The sequence below is a fragment of the Triturus cristatus genome, chromosome 5_1 (genome assembly GCF_964204655.1).
Source record: "Triturus cristatus chromosome 5_1, aTriCri1.1, whole genome shotgun sequence".
Classification (NCBI taxonomy): Eukaryota; Metazoa; Chordata; class Amphibia; order Caudata; family Salamandridae; genus Triturus; species Triturus cristatus.
The window spans coordinates 275673627-275693220 of record NC_140587.1 but is presented as its reverse complement, the minus strand read 5'-3'; the positions used below and the strand labels follow the sequence as shown (position 1 = coordinate 275693220).

The following is a 19594-nucleotide window of genomic DNA, read 5'->3' as shown; positions in this document are numbered from 1 at the left end:
CATATACATCAAAAAGAGTGTGCAAATGTTTACCCATTTTAACTCCTTCTATAATATTAGTCGGTCGCATTGTAATTACTAAAGGTTCCAGTGTCCGTGGACAAAAGCGTGACAAGAGGAGCAATTACGCTTGGTTTTAAAGAGTAATTTGCTGTTGGACTACAGGAATCATTAATAACAAAACTATATTATTTTGTTGAAACATTTTTTATTGTTTTCCAACACAACAAGACAATAATCAACTCTCAATCCCCACCCGTCCAGGAAATACCACACACGTAACAGCATCCCCGACTATCCCGAAGACGGCTCAACCTTCCCACCCGGTCCCTTACCCCCCCCCTCTCCCTCCCTCTGTCAGTGTGCCCCCATCTCCTACCCCGGTCCCACTTTCGATGTGTCCCCTCTACCTGGTCAATAAAATACAGGGGCCCAGCCTCTCCCTAAACCAACAGGACCTTCCAGCTAGCCCAGCCAATAGTGCAGGCGGTCAGGGCCCGCCGTCTCGCCTCTTCTACTCCCCGCTCCCCACTACCTCCTCCCCGTCAGACCCACTCTCCTCAGCCCCCGTCTCGGACATCAACCCCTGAAGTTCTACCACCAACGCTTCCCATGCCCGGGCCGTCGCCAGCGCCTTTTCGTCATCTCGCCGGAGGGCCAGTTGCACCCGGAGCGTGCCCTCAGCCCCTGCCCAACGCGCCAATGCCGATCTCCAGCGCAGGAAGTTAGGTCCCCCCCCGGGATTTCCAGTGCAGAGTCAATTCCCTCTTGGCCATTATCAGCCCCAGATCATAAAATTTGCTAGTGACCTTCGTGCGGCGAGTGTGGGGGAACCAAAGCAGCAAGCAGGTCCCCATCTCCGGGGCAATGGAGCGATCCGTGACCTGGTTCAAGCAATCCACCACTGCTTCCCAGTAGTCACCTAACTGCATACAGGACCAAAACATGTGTCGAAAGTCCGCACCGTCCACCCCGCACCGCGGACACAGAGTGCGCTCCCCCGAAATATCGTAGTATCTTGGCCGGTGTCAGGTATGCTCTATGTAACGTAAAGAACGGGACTAACTGAAACCTGGCATTCCTCGTTCCCTTCCAGGCCCTCCTCACCAGCGTGGACCACGTGGACTCAGGGATCTCTTTCCCTAGGTCCGCTTCCCACTTTTCCCTCAGGGCGCCCAGGGGGAGAAGGCCCTCCGTCGACAGCCGGCGATAAGAGGCATGTGATGGCCTTAGCCGTCCCCGCCGCCATCACTACATATTGGCAACCCGCGGCAGTCGGCGGTTCAGACAGTCCCACGTTCCAATGCCTCTGGAGGCTCGCCACCAGGGCCGCATGAAGCAGGAAGTCTCCCCGTGGGAGCCCATAAGAGTCCTGCAAGTCCTGGAAAGGTAGCAGTACTCCCTCTCTAAATAAGTCCCCCACCATCTGTACCCCCAGTTCCTCCCAGACCGCTAATCCCGACCAATCTCCTCCATGCGGGAACGCCGTACACATCCCCAGGGGGATCTCCGGGGCATAGGGGTGAACTATGGCGGCCCTTCTCTGGCATCTGTTCCAGCATAACCGGAGGGTACGTTCCTCCAAGGTGAGCTGGGCGAGGTCCAACCTCTGGTGGAGGACTATAAAGGCCAGCACATGGCGCGGGATTAGTCTGCCCTGAGGGCCTTCCGGGCCCCTGTACTCCCTGGCCACCGCCTGCGTGAGCCACTGGAGCTGGGCCGCCAGATAGTACCATTCAAAATCCGGTGCCGCCACGCCCCCCTCTGCCCGTGGCCGCCGCAAGGTGGTCAGCGCCACTCGACGCCTTCCCGAACCCCAAATGAAGCTCGTGGTTAATACCCGCAGCGTCGCAAAGAACGACGCCGGGATCCATATAGGAAGGGTGCGAAAATATTAAAGGAGCCGTGGCAGCGCCACCATTTTCAGCAGCGCCACCCTCCCAGCACACGAGAGCGGGAGCGTATTCCAAAACCCCATGCTACCCCGTAGGCCTCGAAGCGCTCTACCCACATTCCCCTCCAGCAAATCAGTCTGGGTATGGTAAATGTTAACCCCCAGATAACGGAGACAGCTGCTTTCCCAGCGGATATGGCCCAACGCCTGCGGGGGCTGTCCCCCTCGCGACAATGGGAACAAACACGTTTTACGCCAGTTGACCTTAAGCCCAGACAGCCGACCAAACTCCTCCAAGAGGGCAACCGCTCCCTCCAACTCTCCCGCCGCATCCGCCAAGAACATCAGCAGATCGTCCGCATAGAGGGAGATCTAATGCGTATCCTCCCGCAGGGAGACTCCTACATACGCACCCCCTCGTCGGGCATGAGCTGCCAATGGTTCAATGGCCAGCGCAAACAGCAGGGGGGAGAGGGAACACCCCTGCCTTGTCCCCCTCCGGACATGATAGGAGGCCGATATGGTGACCCCCGTCTTTACTCGGGCCGTAACCTCGCTATAAAGCAACTTGGTCCAGCGCACAAAGTCCTCCCCTAAGCCGAACTCCCGCTACACTCGGTATAAATAAGGCCATTCCACACTATCGAAGGCCTTTTCTATGTCGACCGACAGCGTGCAGGCCTCCGGGAAGACTTCCCGGTCCAGTTCCATCACTCGCAACAACCGTCGCACTGAAGTGGCCGTGCTACGTCGAGGAATAAAGCCCGCCTGATCCGGGTGGATTAAGGCAGTCATATGACCCAAAAGGCGCGACGCCAGTATCTTACTCAATATTTTATAGTCTACCGTCAACATGGAGAGCAGCCGATACGCCGTGCGCGCGTCAGCCTCCCCTCCGGGCTTTAATAAGGGTATCACAATCGCCTCCCGAGCAGAGGCGGGTAAGCACCAACGCCGCCAGGCTTCGCTGTAGAGGACCTGTAGCTGCGGGGCTAGCAGATCCGGAAACGCCGCAAAGAACTCGACAGGCAACCCATCTGCCCCCGGGGTTTTCCAACGGGCCATGTGTCTAATCGCCGCACGAATCTCGCCCAGCGATATGGCACCGCCAAGATCTTTCCCAATCTCCGGGTCCAGTCGGGGAAGGCGGGCCTCCAGCAAGAAGTCCGCTAGGCCTTCAGGTTCCCCCTCCATGGTGCTATCGTATAGCCCAGCGTAATATCCGGCAAACTGCTGATTTATCCCCTTCTGGGAATAAACTGGGGCACCCCCCGCTTCGACCAGGGAAAGTATCGGTTCCCCCCGGGCCGCCGGGTTCGCCAGCCACGCCAGAAGGGATCCCACCTTATCGCGTTCCGCGTGCGCTCGCATTAAGTAGCTTTTATGGTCAAAGCAGCGGAGCTTCTCCACCTGCACCGCCACACCCTCACGCGCCTCAGCAACCGCAGCCAACTCACCGCTCCCTGTCTGATGCGCCCGTTCCGCCGCCCGCAGCAGGGCCTCCGCCCCATCTACCTCCTTCAATAACGTCTTCCGTACTCCGGCTGTGGACGACATACAAACCCCCCGAACAACCGCCTTAAACGCGTCCCATTCTGTCGCCCGGCTTGCCGTCGTACCAGAGTTTCGCTCGAAATATTGTGTTATGCAGTCACTAACCTCAGCCCGGAAGACCGGGTCCTCTAGAAGCAGGGGGTTAAGACGCCATGTGGGAATAACTTGCCGCTGCCTGGACCACTGCAGCACCCCCATACAGGGGTTATGGTCCGAGAGAGTTTTAGCTAAATATTCACTATGTCGCATCAGCGATTGGACGTCCGGAGAACACAGTATACCATCCAATCGGACATACAGCTCATGAGGGGCAGAATAGAAGGAGTAATCCCTGTCCAGCGGGTGATGAGTACGCCAAGTGTCTACCAGACCCCAAGTAGCCTGCCAGCTACGTCGACTATTGGCTACCCGACGCACCGCCAACTGCGCCAGGGGAGGGTGGGACCTATCCAGCTCCACATCTGTCACCGAATTAAAATCCCCCCCCAGCACCACCGGCCCCGTCAAATACGCCGCTAACTGCCCCGACAGCCTGGAGAAAAACGCAGACTGGTCCATATTAGGGGCATACACACTACACATGCTCAAGTCCCTCCCGTCCAGCCGCCCCTGCACTGCCACGAACCTGCCCTCTGGGTCTACCAATGTCATCAGGGGTTGGAAAGGGACACCTGCTCTCACCCAGATCAGGGCCCCCCGGGCAAACCTCGAGAAGGTGGTGTAGTACAATTGACCCCGCCAGCGCCTCTGCAATGCCTTCCCCTCCTCTCTGTCTAAGTGGGTCTCTTGAAGGAAGGCTACCTGAACCCCTCTCCGCACTAAGTAGGCATGGATTTTATGTCTCTTCACCATAGAGGTGAGCCCCCTCACATTCCAAGTCACGATTCTCAATTCAGGGGGGGTCCCCATCCCATCGCCGAACCAACCATCCCTCCCCACCCCTCCAAGGCACACTGACAACCCCCTGATACCCCAGAACTCCCCAACTCCCCGATTCCCCACCCTTCCCCAGAACAGGCTCTAAACCACAGTCACCCATCCAAATACTCCCCCAAACAGAAACCAAACACTCTGGTAGCCACCAGAGTCTCACTATGTCCGTGAGGTTGAGGTGGTGGCTCTACGCCTGACGGGTTCGACGGCAGTCCTCCCCAGAGCATCCACACCCAGACTCCGTCAATCCCCCCCCAGCGGTCCACTCCCTGCAGGCTCCCCCGCCCCCACCCCCAGGGCCCCCAATAATCTCCAGCCGTGGACCCCACCTGGTACCGGTCCCTCCCTGAGCCCCATCAAGCCCGGGCCAGCCTCCCTCTCCCTATGTACCCAGTCTTCCCTGCCCATGTCCCTCAGTTCATGGCCCAAGCACTCCCCAAACCTTCAAGCGTCCAACAGTCCATCCGCCGTCCCCGGGGTAACATCTGGCAGCACCTCCGCTTCGTCGAGAGCACCGTCCGAGTGGGAGTCCTCTGTGCCCTTCCTAGAGCCCGAATCCTCGCTGGGCTGGGAGGCTGTGGCCCCAGAAATCACAGAGACCGCCCGCAGCGCAGCTCGCCTCTCCAGAGCCATCTGGGACGCACCCGGTGATCGGGCCCCCGCTGTCCTCACCCTGTTGCGACGGGCCTTCGTCGGGGTACCCTGCGGCCCCTCCCCATCAGCATGCGCCGCCGCTCGAGTCCGGGCCGACTCCAGCCAACTCCAGGCTGCTGCGGGGTCAGTGAAGAAGGAAGCCGCCCCATCCATCACAACTCGGAGGCGGGCCGGGAACAACAAAGAGTATTGCAGCCCCTCTTCCCGCAGTGCCCTCTTCACCGCCAGGAATGAGGTACGTCTGCGCTGGACCTCCATGGGGTAATCCGGGTAAATAGAAACCCGAGCGTTCTCCACCTGGTAGGGTCCCGAAGTTCTGGCCCTCTGAAGGATGATATCCCGGTCCTTGTAATGCAGCAAGCGCGCCACCACCGGCCGGGGCGGTCGGCCCGGGGGACGGGCCGGAACCCTATGCGCCCTCTCCAAGGTGAAGAACCGCGTAAGCCCCTCAGACGCCACCACCTCTTGCAGCCAGGTCTCCAGGTAGGTTAGCATATCTCCCCCTTCGATCTTTTCCGGCAGCCCGACTACGCGAATGTTATTGCGGCAGTTGCGCCCTTCAGCGTCCTCGGCCCTCTTTTCCAGAGTCACCACCCGCCGTAGGAGATCCGCTGTCTGACCCTCCAATACCTTCTGCGCTGGCTCTACCAGGTCCATCCTGTCCTCCGTGGTCTTGACCCTGTCCACCAGCTTCCTGTGGTCCGCCCGGAGCAGCCCCAGGTCCGAGGATACCTGAGCGATATCATTGTGCAGCGCCGTTTTTGTGTCCGCTATGGCCTGTAGGATTTGGTCGAGCTGTCGCTGCTGTAGGCCCGCTGCAGAGTCGGCGCTGGTGCCGCCCTTGCAGCCACCGGCAGAGTCTCCCGCCGACTCCACTGGATTCCCCCCCGGCTTGAGTCGCGGCTTGCCCATTCTTCCGGCCAGGCGGTTCGTCAGGGAGGCCCTCCCCAAGCGGCCTCCAGGCCCGCTCACCAGATCTGCGGGAAGTGCGCCTCCTCACCAACCTCAGGGACTTGCTCCACCTTGCCTTCGGCCCACAAGGACCCAGCGCCCTCCTGCCTCTCACCGGGCGCCCCGACGGGAGCGGCCCCCAGCCTTCTCCAAAGCTGCTGTGGCCGGGAGCACCGTCCGACCCCCACTGCTGTCCTCCGAGGAACGCTGGGACCGTCGCACCAAGGTGGGCACCATCCAAAAGCCAGGCCCTCAAGTCCGCCACCTGCGGCCAGCCAAGCCGCCACCTCCGAGGAGTTCGCTGCGCCGGACACCCACCTCGCTGGTCCGCTAAACACGTGGTGTCCCACTGCTGGCGCCCCAGTTCCAGGCCCTCCGCTACCGGCACAAGCCCAGTGCCGTCCGCTGTGTCGCCGCCTCACCGCAGCACAGCTACCGCAGCTAGGTCACGGCGTTGCGGGCATCCCAGCCCCGGGCTCCGCATTGAAGGCGAACTCTGCTGCTTTCCTCCGATCGGCAGGGCCAGGCCGGCACTTCCGGCGCCCGCAGCCGATGCAACCTCACTTCCGGCCAGCTCCTCCAGCACTGTGGGCCGCTGCCGCCCGTCCCCTCATAGGCCGCCCAACATGGCCGATGGCCGCCCGCCTCCGCTGCTTCTCCGGCTCCGCGCCAGCCCTCTGCGCCGCGCTCCACCCCGCCCGACTGCTCCAGGGGTCCCGAGGTGGCAGGGGGAGCCCTCCGGGAGCTTCAGACCGCCGGGGGAAACTCGTTTCAGGATTAATTGCTGGGCTGATGCGGAGCTCGTCGCTCACGCGTCCATGCCCATCGGCTGCCAAGCCACGCCCCCCCTAATAACAAAACTATATTAAGTAGAGATGCAATAAAAAGGAAAGCAGTTAGCACTTCGAGGATTTATCAATGGTGGATACTCTGAACAACAGTGAATTTCCATGGTATGGTAGATAATGTTATTCCAAAAGCAACCATTTTCTGGATCCAACACAGTTTGGGTTCAGACCTGGACAAACACCGAAGCTGCTTTAATTAAGGCCAAGGAGGAGATAAGGGCAGCAATGGATGAGAGAGGAAATGAGGCCATTATTCTCCTCGATTGGTCGGTGGCAATTCATATGGTCGACCAGAAAATTCTGATCGACGACACACAAATTGGGGTGTCAGCATTAAATAACAGAAACATCATTGGCATTAGGTTTCACAATTGTATGTGAGCAATCCGTGATTGGATAAGCAAACACTGTCTAAAGTTAAATTCAGGAAAGACAGAGGTCGTTTTATTTGAAAATCATACCTCTGTTTGGTACCCATTCTACTGGCCGAGAAACTGGGACCGCTTCCATCTCCCTTGACAAAAGCCAAATTTTGGCGTTGTCATTGATGGCAAACTGAACTTTGGAAATCCGATCAATTCAGTTATTTCATCCTCATTCAACAACCTGAGGAAAGATATTTTCATAGAACATTTTGAAAACTTTGGTCTGCGAGGTCTTAGCAATATGAAGGATATAAAGTTGTCTTTTTTTGTAGAGAAAGATAACTAAAGGACATTAAATAAATAATGGCTGTGCGACAACTGATGAGTTGAAAAAGATTAGATTACAATTGCATGATCTAGGCTAATTTGTCCATTTCTATAAAAGTAGAAGAGTCACGCTATCAAATGAAGAAATGACTATGAAAAGCCTAACGGATTACAAAAAAGTCTACTTCTGGAGCAGAAGTCTAGATAGCAGAACAAGAAAGTGCCAGACTGCTATACAAGAAAGCTTCAGACACAAAGAAAGGGAAAGAAGTTGCGTGTTGGATTTATTTACTTCAAATGGAGAGTATTTGATTAGAGTTTGATTTTTAAGGTCATTCCAAGGAAGAATATTTTTGCTCAAGAACAGTCATTCAGTAAGACTTATTATTGCCTGCGTATGTTTTTTCATACGAAATGGAAAAGTCCATACTGAAAAATAACCTTCCTCTAAAGAAAAGGTGGGTATCTTGAATATTATTGGTATAATCAATATATAGACCCTTTGAATCAAGAAAAAAAAATGGCACACATTTCATAAGATAAGTAAAAAGAAAAAGTGATATGAAATGAAGTGAAGTTGCCACAAGAGGGCATTATTGCTTCAGAGATGGGAGTGCCTAATCTGTATTTTCGTTTAGAAAATAAGAGGAAGGGTGTAACTCTTCATGACTGTGCCAAACTGTAAAGAATATTGTTAACATTAAAACGATGGGAACAGAATTGATTGCGCACATTTATTAGTTGATTTTGAGTAGGGGACACACAGGTATGTATTTCTTTGGAATCCCAAAAATAAAGGGAAACCTAACAGCTGAGCAACAAAATGAGTTACCAAGACGTTAACTTAAAGAGTACAAGACCCTGAATAAAGTAATAAAGCGCCCAGGGTTTCTAGTCAATGAGATTCTTATGGTGTTGCACAACACCATTGTGCCAATAATTAAATAGTTTTTCTCGGTTTTTGGGAGTCAGTTTTCCATAAGGTACCGGTATTCGGCTGCCTGGTAGTATAGTTTAATATTGGCAAAGTAGGGTCACCCTAATTTAAGGGATCCATGCATTATGTCTTTGGGTAATCTTGTTTTTTTTCCCATCCCAGATAAATTCAACAATCATCTTTTGGATCCTCCCCAGAGTCAGCACAGGTACCGATAGAGGGAGTTCTTCAAAGAGGTATGAACAATGAGCAAGGTGGTCATCATAACCATAGCAATTCTTTAACATCAGGACAGACCCTCAGTGTGCTATGCACGTCGGTCCGATCTCATAATGCTCAGGAGCTGTGTGTAATTTGAAGGTGTGTTTGGTCGAGAGTGGGGTGATCTGTAACCCTAAGTAGGCGACTCTTCCTTCAGGCCATAGAAGGGGAATGTCGCTTTAAGCAGGGCCACCTGGTGCCACTGCATAGAGAGGTTTAAGATCTGGGATTCGGCTATGTTCATATTGAACCTTGAGTTTCTCACAATACTCCTAAATCCTTTATCAAGGCCGGAATTGATTGCATGGAGTTATTGATCAGCACCAGGTCATCGGCCATATACATCAAAAAGAGTGTGCAAATGTTTATCCATTTTAACTCCTTCTATAATATTAGTCGGTCGCATTGTAATTACTAAAGGTTCCAGTGTCAGTGGACAAAAGCGTGACAAGAGGAGAAATTACGCTTTGTTTTAAAGAGTAATTTGTTGCTGGACTACAGGAATCATTAATAACAAAACTAAATTAAGTTGAGATGCAATAAAAAGGAAAGCAGTTAGCACTTCACGAGCATTTATCAATGGTGGATACTCTGAACAACAGTGAATTTGCATGCTATGGTAGATAATGTTATTCCAAAAGCAATCATCTTCTGGACCCAACACAGTTTGGGTTCAGACCTGAACAAACACCGAAGCTGTCTTAATTAAGGCCAAGGAGCAGCTATGGATGAGAGAGGAACTGCAGCCATTATTCTCCTCGATTTGTCGGTGGCAATTGATATGGTCGACCAGAAGATTCTGATCGACGACACACAAATTGGGGTGTCAGCATTTAATAACTGAAACATCATTGGCATTAGGTTTCACGATTGTATGTGAGCAATCAGTGATTGGATAAGCAAACACTGTCTTAAGGTTAAATTCAGGAAAGACAGAGGTCGTCTTATTTGAAAATCATACCTCTGTTTGGTACCCATTCTACTGGCCGAGAAACTGGGACCGCTTCCATCTCCTTTGACAAAGGCAAATTTAGGCGTTGCCATGAATGACAACCTGAACTTTGGAAATCAGATCAATTCAGTTGTTTCATCCTCCTTCAACAACCTGAGGATGATTAAATAAATACTTCCGTACATCCCATTAAATGCAACAAAAAAACTAATTACAGCTGTAGTCTTAGCAAAACTTGACTACTGGAATGGTCAGCATTTAAATATGCAAGAACAATACCTGAATAAATTACAGACCTTGTAAAATCTGGCAGCCAGGTTGCTTTTGGGCATTCCCAAACTTCAGTCTCCTTGGCAATCTACAAGCTACAATGGCTGCCAGTCAGGTACCGGATCAAATTTAAGGCTCTATGCATAGCCTATACGGCACTGCATGACATTGGCCCTGAGTTTCTGAGACAGGCATTTGAATGGTACAAACCCAGCAGGAGTCTGCGATTCTCTGGGGCCAAAAACACAATGGTCTCCAGATCAAGATGACAAATTGGGGAGGAGAAACTTCATTACAGGCACGACCAAGATTTGGAATCTTTCTGCCCCTCATATCAGGGCCTTGCCCTCATTGCTATACTTCAGAAAAGAGCGGAAAACTTGGCCGTTTAATAATTAAGGGTGGTTTCCTCGTGTTCGAGCAAAGTTGGCGTCAAGACACTTCCGGGTATTTGAGCACTCTATAAATTGCTTTAATACATACAGTGCCTAGCACCGGCAGGCATATATGCAGACAGGCACATAAAATAAATGTGTGAAACATATGTGAAGAGCAAAATTCTCTTTGGGACAGAATGGCTGCGTTATTTGACTCTATATGCCACGGTTCACAAATGGACCTGCATGCTGGGAGAGTCAGTCAAGCAGGGCGCTGCCTTTTTCCGGGACCTCTCGACGAATACTCAACCTGTGAGCAGGCTCCAGATGCAGAGCTTTTCATTTGTTCTCATTAGCTATTCTGGTGTATGAGCACATTGTCCTACGCAGATCAGCAAGGACCAGAAATGTATTCCTTTAACTGCATTGCATCTTCCCCCAGCACAGGCCAATGTTTCAGGTCAAGTGTACTGTAGGGGAATGATAGATGTACCCAAGACACACACCAGTGCATTCATTTTTTAACAAAGAGGTTGTGACTCAGCCAATAATCGCTCATCTATTTCCATCACATTATAGACATTACTGGTCTGATTAGTCCCTTTTTTTTTTTTTAAAGCTACAATTGTCCAAAAACCCTATTGAAACCTTTCACAGTTAACACGTTCTAGTATTCATCAAACCTGATCAATGCTATTCCTTTTCCTTTGCAAGAAAAAAAAGTTACCAACAGTTTGCTATATTTGAGATAATTTGACAATATCTTATTAGGAAAGGGATTCAAACGTATTAGTTTTAGACTGATCCGTTCTCTCTTGCATACTAGATCTATATAAACCCATTGTTATTATTTTTGTTCATACGTACCAGTAAATAATTTTTTAAAAAACACATACCTGTGAATAAATATTTACCAGTGGAGATTGTTTTATTTTGTACTTAAAAAGTTTGAATCCTCAAGCAGCTGATGTTACAAGTTAGTTGCTGAAGCCCTAAGATAATGAAGAAAAGGTCTGAATAAAATGTGGTACAGCCTCCAAAACAAACACCACAAATCAATTTCTAAATACATTTTAAATAATAATACCTATGGAAATCACCAATGTGAAAAAGATTAATACACAATGGAACTCGTTGGTTTGAAATGTCTACATTGAGGAGACCAAATATGCAAACTGTTACTATTCATATGAAACCATCAGTAGACAATCAAATAGCGCCTAACTTACGAATAGTAAGTTTTCAAAATGCTTGCCAAGCTGCATTTTTTATGACAGACCCTGGAACAACAGATTCCATTACTTAAGATGAGAACACTTAAGTGAACAAATTCAAAGAGACCAAACGAACAAGAAATAAAACCACTTTAATCAACATTAAGGTATAGCTTCATAAACTCTTACAACAGTTATAGCTAGATCCCATTCAATGAATCACAAGACAATTTAAGGTAACAAAATACTTACCATATACAGCACATATTAGCAGATTTGGTGCATAGATGCACTCAGAGTGGGTGTGTACGGTATAGAGAATAAGAGGGGATGGAATGATTGAGTGAGAACAGCCAATGATGTTAGAAACATAGATAATATATATAATAAAATAGCTTTGTTCGTAAGCCCATTATAGTTCAGCCACAAGGTGGGAATGGGTTGTAGAAGTAAAGAGCACAATAAAAGCAACACAATGTGTCTTTAAAAATGTACTGTCATTATGACAGGCTAGAATTGTTCCATGCAAAAACAATTTATTTCTTCACCACAATGGTAGAAAATATTTACTATGCTCATCTATGGTGACACGGAAATATAGCCCATTCTATGCAAACGTGACCAGAGTCCAAATCACCAACCCTTCAATTTTAATATGAAGATAAGATTTAGATATGATGCAAGAAGCAAAACAATTCAGATTGGAGCCAATTTAAAACTCACTGCATGATGCCCTTTGTCTCCATAGACCAATAATGTTTAAGCATCCTTAAATAACGAGCACCATCTTCCGCAGAGCAACCTTTAGATAGTAAAACAATCCTTAAAAAAATCCTTAGACATTGAAAGAAATGTTTCCAGAAAAGGGATATTAAAGGAGACAATTGTTCCTTAAATTTAAATTTGCTTCATCACATTATCAATTAGAGCAGCACTTTAGTTGTGGTATGGGGGCAAAGTTGCAAACTAATCTACATTCTCTCCTGAACTTACAGTCAGGAGGCTCTCTGATGCTAAGCAATGGCTTCTATTCAGTGCATATGATATCAACAGAATTTTCAAATGAAGGTGGAGCTGAGTTCATAAAACTTATGCACCAAGTAAGCTTTCTTAAACACAAATGTTTTGTACCATGAGCAGTCAATTGAGTTTTTGCAACATGAATATGATGGAGCAAAACTCGGAGCTATCTGAACCACATCATTTAAGGTTGAGAAAAAAAAATGAAACCCATTTTATTTCTTCCTGGTGCTTTATGTTTTTCATGTTATCTTGGCTGATATAAAGCACCTGGTGATAGTAGATACATTACATTAATTTAGCATCAGCTTTAAATACTTTATACGTACATCTAAAGTGCAATAAGCAAGAAGTGCATTTAATCTTCATTATGTCTACTGTCGCAACAAGCACCAATTTATTTACATTCCAAGGTGCAGTAAAACTGAGTTACGAATTCTGCCACTGACCTTCATAACAGTTATTCTGGGAAGGTCTACAAGGCAAATTAAGCTATTTCTAAAACCCTTTCGTTGTTTTTTTATAATATTATTTGGAAAACCTAATATTTATTAGTTGCTCTTTTCTTACATTTAACTGTTCAGCAAATCTTGGTTTCAAAATAACTATCTTTAAAAAGTACCAAACCTGGACTGGACCAGAGCCCCCACAAAGCCCAAATTGTGCTAAGTGTTCCTACATCATACCTAGAGCAAGCACATTATCACAGCTCCGCTGATCTTTACGACCCTCCCGACAAAAATGCCAATTCTCAATTAGACCATAGGTGCGTCCACTGCCTATAGGTCTGAATGGAGCTAATTCAGAAATATTTCATTTGGCAATTTCATCGCTCAAAAGTAATAAAGGGGTAAATTTGGAAGATGGAAAATCTATTTAATGAAGTTTAATAGGTGAACTCCTTCGTATCACAACGCCTTCACAATCCAGCCACGTAAAGCACCAGAGATTACATTTTTGCCTTATAGGTGCAAAAAGAATCTGGGTCACAACCCTTTTTGAAACTGTGGAATCAGAGTATCTGTGAGGTATTTACATATTTAGTAATCTGGACAAACCAGATTTTGCCAGCACTGACTCTGAGACCGATATAATCCAAGATACTAGTTCCAGTTTGACTTTGTTCAGAGTGAAAGACTTTTTCACTTTATATTGTTTGCCAATAAACAGTATTTTGCACTTTAATAGATTTTACGTCTTATTTGTTAATACTGCTCAATGAATGCCAGTATTTAATAGAGGGCTATCACAGTGTGTCTTACAATTGCGTTATCATTTGCACACTGTAGACTCATTAAAGGTTTTCCCCATTCAAGTATAGAACCTCAACATCAGAGGATACCTGAAGTAGCCAGGAAACAAGGTCATTAAAAAAAAAATAAAGCTAATAAAATGCATGCTAAGGGACACACCGGTATTTGGGTGGAACATGGCCGCTACCCAGATAGATCAAGGAGAGCCAACTCCCGGATAACTTTTTCCTCTTATTTCTTTTTCTCCAGGACCTGTCTGAGCGCAATATAGTTTCCAATCAGAGCAGGCCTCTCGAGGTTGTTCATGACCACTGGTACGTAGAAGTGTCCACCACAATACATTCTGGGAATAGTGTAAGGGATTGCCTTTCTAGTGGACCGCCTGAGGAGAAAAACTCTACCCCAACTTGGTTGAAGGGAACAAGCTGTGGTGGGCATGCATTTGGGGAGTGCTACAGGGTTCTAGTTTCAAAGCTGAGGCCCTTGTCCAATTGAAGGATGCTATAGCAGTAATTTAATTTACTTAAACCCAGTGAGTTGATTAGCACATTAATTGTTTGAAACAGTATGAATGATTGCATCTTATGTCCGTTTAAGACTTGGTGATGAACTGCAGTAGCTGTGTTAAGGATAAAAGATTCCAAGAGCAGGGACGAGTTCAATAAAACTGCAAGATTTCAGACAGAGGAGGCAAAAGTAAGTAAGTTGGTGGGGAAATGGACAAGAGCAAGGCATTGGCATAGTTATATACGAGGAGGTAAAAGAGAGGGCCTCCGTTTTTGAGGAAGTAAGCATGAGAGACCGCAAGACCAACCAATGGTGAAGAGCATCTAAACATTAAGATATGCATTCTTGAAGGTGGGTAAGAGAAAAGGAAATAAGAAGAGTCTTTGAATATGTATAATCAGCATACAGGTGGTTAAGACAACCCAAACCATGTTACTAATAAGGATGGTGTGTAAAATAAAGTAGGTAGAGGGTCCCAGATTGATCCTTTGACTCCAAATGGTGGGAGTTTAAGAGTCAAAAGTTTGGAATGCCAGGAAACACTTACAGAGATTAGTGAGGCAAGAAGAGAACCACCTGTAGCAATATTTGTCTTGGGTACAGTGATGAAGTGTGCTCGAGTTAATGGTAGTAGTATGATGAGGGATACAGGGACATGTTGCATGTGAGCTGCATGATGTGGGTGGATGGAAAATGTGTGTGTAGGGGAGAGAGACAGATTATTTTTTGCAAAGAAGCATAATTTTTAAGTCTCGAGGGAGGCAAAAAGTGTAGGCAGATCAGCGGAATTGAATACAGCAGATAGAGCGGTATCACAGCAGGTGGAGGTCTATACAGTAACTAGAGTTAGGAGTCTCCAGCAAAGGATAGGTTTATGATGGTGTGAAAATTCTCTGACACACAATGTACAGTATAGTGTAAATCTATCTTCATAACACTGATTAGATAACTAGGGTGGTATAGGGGCCAATACCTGCCCATTTTCATTCAATTTTTGTATAGGCCATACTAACATTACATAGGCCAATAAGAGAGTTCTCAAAGAATATGTATGTGTGCGAGCTGTAGTAAACCAATAACGGTCAAACTGCTCTTCTATTTGGTGCTTAGAGATTATCTGTTGAAATATTAACGTGAAATCCCATAAATAATTATAAAATACCATTTGCCATGTATGTAAAAGTTGCTATTTTAGAGTAAACAGACTGCTCATGATGAGTTTTTCTTTTGATGCATCCCAATTGTACATACCTTTGGGTCGGAGTCACGGGAAGGACAACGCCATGAAACAAATATTTTTTCGATTAACTTCAGTGGCGTGAAGAACATTGAATAAGTGAAGGATATGCCCGGCTATTTTCTAACGAAAAGTGACTTTGAAGTTTCGCATCAAGAGTTGCTAACTTGGATCTAGGCCTCAGTGGGTGGCAACACAACACCATATCTAATGTCCAACAGATTCTAAAAATCCTTCTTTGAGGAAGCATCTGTAAGCCCTTCATTGGCAATCCTCTTTGCTCACATGGTAATAATCCAATTAGATACAAACTATTAGATATGAAAAAAAGTAGCTGCTAATTAGGAGCAGGCAAAGTCAATAGGTCTCGCCTTTGAAAGACGTTAACTGATCTCTCAGCTTTGCCAACACTTGTTGCTGATGCTAAATAGCATTCGTGAAAAAATAAAAAAAATAAAAAAGACAGCTGAAATGGTTGCTGCATTACGAAGATGTATATGCACAAAAGCATCACTACACGTATACATATGAATTATGACTCTGAAGTGGCCATTTTCTTTTAATTTACTGATTCATGATGGCGGACATCTATCATGGGAGTAGCAAATTTGAAAAAAAAGTATAAGTGTGTGAAAGCAGTATCGGGGAGCAAAGGAGGAATGTGAGAACAACACTGAGCAAGGAGGGGCAGGGTAGCAATGGAAGAGCTGTGGGGTAGGTAGGGATAAACAACGGTGCAAGAAAGCAACAAGGGAGGTGGAAGAACAGGAGGCTGGTTGGAGAGGGGGGAAGCAGCACACAGCAAGAGTGCACAAAAACATCTGCCCTCCCGTGGAATGCTGAAAGAAAAAGAAAGTGGCTCCCTAATGTCAGTTAGAAGGAAATAAATGATCCAATCAAAGGGTTGGAAAAGACGCTATGCTCTAGAGGAGGACAAACATAAGAAAAAGGAAATCCATCAAATAAGAAGAAACTAAACTGGATAGACAAAGCCAACCTATCATTATGTAGGCAATACATGCTACCTGTTCTCACAGGGATGCATAAAATCAGCACATTGACATGGTAGCACCCATTGCCAATATTTATCTGCCAATATTTGTCTGCTGGGGAATTGTCCTTCACATTAACATGGTCCCATAATGCTTTACCTAAAATTCTAAAATGATCCACTCCACAAACTGTTTTCAATCCCTTTAAAGAGGGGACTTTACACCACCATTTAAAGCGTGGTTTCTTCTACTATAGAATTAATCTAAGTCACTCAAATTCTATTTAAAAATCACGTAGGGGGCTACCCCTCTGCCAACGCACACTGCATGGCCCTGAGATTTCGTTTAGTAACATTGCCAAAACAAACTCTGTTGTTGCCATTGTCTATCATGTGACAAGTTTAATTATTTCAGTGCCCTTCACTACATATTTTATTTTTCCACCTGCCTCAAACCGTAATCTTGCCCTTCAATTCGACTGCTGCATGCGACTGCCTTCTTTGATCACATAACCATGCTTTACATATACTGACATTCCTGAACAACTGCAGGATCTATTCCCACATGTTACTTCACTCGACCAAGACCCTCACATTTGTTATCGGCAAACTACACTACTACAACTGCACCCTCCGTCTGTTCTTCAACTCTTTACTCTGACTAGACTTTAATCTTTAACATCCATACTCTACTCTGCCTCACAAGCACAACCTCCTCATGTGCCTTCTAGGTTATGTCACAAGGATACATGTCTCGTAGCCGAAAACAGATCCACACATTTCTCACACTAGTTTAAGGTCATCCATAGACCAATCCCACTCATTCCGTATAAGTCCATCTTGTCCCTCCTGATATCTAATGGTCCATCTTGCTCAATGGATCCCAAAATAGCTTCCTGTAATGCTTAGGACCGTATGGTTTAGAAATCTTGACATTTCTATGTGAAGTCTCAAGATTCAAATAAAAACCATCACTCTGCAGCAAAAGCATCTTAGCTAACGGCTAAACTGTGCTGGTGGATGGAGATAGTGGGCTATAATGCTGATTTTGGGGGATTGGGACTTGTTTTCCATCATCAGGCCTTACCCCTGATCAAGCGAGATCAGCTGAAAATGGAGAAAGGAGGAAGACAAATATAGGAAAACACTGAGAAAGCATGGATGAAAGAGGAACCTTCAAAACTGAGTTAGAGAAACAGGAAGTGGAGGGTAATAGGCGAAACAGATTTGAAGTGGGATCAAGACTAGAGAGCCTTCTTTATTCTGAATTCGGCAGCGCAAGAGGTGGATTCCAAAGAAAAAGCAGAGGGCCTGAGCAAATTACCACAGTGAGGCCAAAGTTGCACACCTGGCTTCAAGTATTCAAGAGTGCCTTAAAAGCCACCACCGCTGTCAGTAAGTCAAATCCCAAAGTTAAACAATAACCCACTGAACGATCTAGAGTTCTCTAGCCATGAATCGTTTAGCCACCTCCACGTTGCCTTTAGAGATCCAATGCAGGTTCTGTTAACGTTTTCTGTAGACTGCATTAGCATATATCCTGTAAGATTCTCAAGAACAAGTTTACTTTACTGGCATTTGCCACAAATGGTCTAATGTACCCAACACTCATCCTTTATACACACTTGGTGGCAACATGTTTAAGAATCTACACGAAAGTTGGGGGCGTGGCTTAGAAGCGGTTAATGACTGATTTTTTTTTTTTTGCGAGCTCCGCTGCATCGCACCAGTAATTTGCTCTAAGCCACTGCTCCCCTCGGAGCACGAATTAGCGGCGCACATGAGGCACTTGCCCAGAGAACTACCGCCGCGGTACACCATTTGTGAAGGGAGTGATTGGAGGGAAGCCGGCAAGCGCACGCGGGGGAGGGCCAATGGGCTGTAAGGCTTGAGGGCCACATCCGGAGATCGTCCGCCTCGCTGGGACGAGGCAAGTTCGCCGCCTGGCTGGAGGGCCCATTTGACTGTACTTGGCAGTGCCACCCCCTGCACCGAGACATGCTGGGAGCTAGCAGCTGGCACACGAGCATGCAGCCTAGCAGGCCGGACACTAAAGGACAGTGCCTTGGGCCAGTTTACCTCACCAGAGACTGGGGAGGAGACACTGACACCAGCATGGGGGTGCTCATTGGCCTGCGTTGGGCAGCCCCACTTCTCTCGAGGTTGAGGAGCACAGGGGGTTCACTGCAGCGGCCAGACCACTCCTGGCGGCGCATAACCTGGTGGACCGCATGTGGGACCTGGGCATAAAGAGTTGAGGGCGTGGAGGGCTGGGACAGAGGAGGCGATGTCACGCCTGGCTAGAAGGCTCAAATGCCTAAGTTGAGCGGCCTCTGCAGTAGAGGAACACCGGCGGCTTACCACTGGGGCAGGACTGCGCTGTACGAAGCATAATAATAATAACTTGGATTTGTATAGCATGGCTAATCACGGATGAGGGTTTCTAGGTGCGGTCCATGGGCACAGGGAGATGAAGTGAAGTGTGAAGGATGTTGAGCCGACGCAGAGACTCAAACCTGGATCCCCAGCTCCAAAGTCAGCAGCTCTGGCCATTACTCTACACCCCCACCCCATGCATGAAATTGCGTGCTGCGAGTGGGCTCTGGTGCTGAACAGAAGGCGATGAGGCCCGAGCAGGTGCAGCGGCAGCCCTATTCCGGACTTGACGCTCTCGGGCAAAGGAGAGTTTGGAAGACTTGGGGGCCGACGAGAGTCGGAGCGGGCCTACACGCCACGGTCATGGTGACGAGGCCAGATGAATCGGCTGAGGCGCAGCAGGGGCCTTTGTCGAGGGGTGCAGGGACTACCACAAGGTGAGACCTCCATAGGATGGCCAGTCAAAGGTCCTCCTGCATCCCTGCTCTCCTGCGACCTATGGGCTTGCGCCCCCGGCCTGAGGCCAAAGCTAAGGCAGAGACGTGCACTGGTAGGGCCCCCCCATACACCCTCGCTGGAGCTGTGTATGTGCTGTCCCCGTGGGGCTGTCCACACTCTACAGCACAGTCGAGCCGAGTGGTGAACTAGCCTCAGATTCACGGCTACAAATCCA

At 47.9% G+C, this 19594-nt stretch overlaps 1 protein-coding gene across 20 annotated transcripts in view; it reads right to left on the bottom strand.

The window, feature by feature from the left end:
- Window positions 1-19594, bottom strand: part of CYRIB (CYFIP related Rac1 interactor B) — a 338947-nt gene that overhangs the window by 238539 nt on the left and 80814 nt on the right. For 11 of the 20 annotated variants that reach the window (XM_085604926.1, XM_085604930.1, XM_085604925.1 and 8 more), the window contains one exon: window positions 11220-11315. The exons of the other annotated variants lie outside the window; for them this stretch is intronic. The gene's annotated coding sequence lies outside the window, so the exon portion shown is untranslated. The remainder of the gene's footprint in view (window positions 1-11219; window positions 11316-19594) is intronic. 20 annotated transcript variants of the gene reach the window in all.